Source organism: Lottia gigantea, assembly GCF_000327385.1.
Source record: "Lottia gigantea unplaced genomic scaffold LOTGIsca_189, whole genome shotgun sequence".
Taxonomy (NCBI): domain Eukaryota; kingdom Metazoa; phylum Mollusca; class Gastropoda; family Lottiidae; genus Lottia; species Lottia gigantea.
The window spans coordinates 414,853-416,360 of record NW_008708354.1 but is presented as its reverse complement, the minus strand read 5'-3'; positions in this window follow the sequence as shown (position 1 = coordinate 416,360).

Here is a 1,508-nt window from a genome sequence, read left to right as displayed (position 1 = left end):
TTTGAGAAAATCAATCAAAGTGATTAAATTATAATTATCATGATATTTATAAATGATATTTCATGACGTTTTTATATCGGATGACTTTAATTATTACCTGCCGCTTTGTGGGCCGGATATGGTAACTGCATATTGTGCATTCGATCTTCTGTTGAAGAACCTGTTTTACATCTTTAAACAAAAAATCAGATCGTATAAATTAAATTGTCTGTGTATATATAATCGTTGCCTCTGGGGCAGACATAAATGCTTAGACAAAATCAGAAAATCGAGCTTAATTGATTTTATAATGATGATATCTTTGGACGATAGGAAGAATGATGGTAATTGATCAGATCACGGTCGTAACGATACGGAATTAGATGAAACTGGTGTGCCAAAATAAGCAATTCTGCCAAGTTTTATTGAAAATTGTCAAGATCCTACAAGACGCAGGTAAAGGGTCTGCACATCATTATTGTTTTGGGTAGCCACTGAAATAAAATTGGCGAGACAGGCATTTTGAAGAAGGAAACAAAAACCGATATATTACCCACCGTTCAAGTTTAAAGTTCTACGAAGCAAGTCTGAAAGTTAGGAACATGCGTGATATCCGAAATAAATTGGAAATGAACGAAATATCAAGAGATACACGACCTACACTCATATACAAACATAAATACACAAAACCTTATTTTAAACATTGTTTTAGTGCTGATTAAGTATTATAAAAGAACACCAGGACGTAAACCTGTACTATCCATAAATAAGTATTAAAAAAACACTGATTAGTTAACACTAACTGGTTAACTGGTTAACACAATTATCAACCAAACATTTTCAATCGAGACGTTTGCACCAAAAAGCTTATTTTCGTTTTTTTTCTAAACACAACCACCATTATAATAAGTTAACGCTCCAAAGAGAAAATATTTTATATATTCTAAATCTTTCTTATTTGCTATTCAAATTTACATCTCGTTACAGCTCTTAAAAGGTATTTTACAATAAAAGCAATTTGGATTGTGGTAGTTTTATGCACGTCCTTGACCCATCTCTAACGATTCGATAGACGAACAAATATTGGATCATATTATTACAGGCAATTCTACTTGAATAAACCCACAAGCAAACACTGATATAGCGTCAAATAACGAAATGCATTGTTATTGCATACCCCCTTTTGAATTTAAACAATTCACATTGTCATACCTCAAACAAAAACATTACACGATCAAGTTTCCTCATAACTATACTGTTTTAAATTAAACAATATGTTGTGGTCTATATTTTTGGTGATACTTTGGTCAAGTTTTATAAGTACGTATAAGTTGTGTGCTGATTCAAAAGGGATATTTTGGCTTTTGAAGAATCACAATCTCACGTACGTTCCTGAAAACATTCCAAGGAATACTACTACGTTGGATTTATCATTTAACCAAATAACCACTATCAGAAACAAAGATTTCCAACATTTAGACAATCTGGTATGCTTAATTCTCAGCTTTAATCCCATTTCTCATATAGAA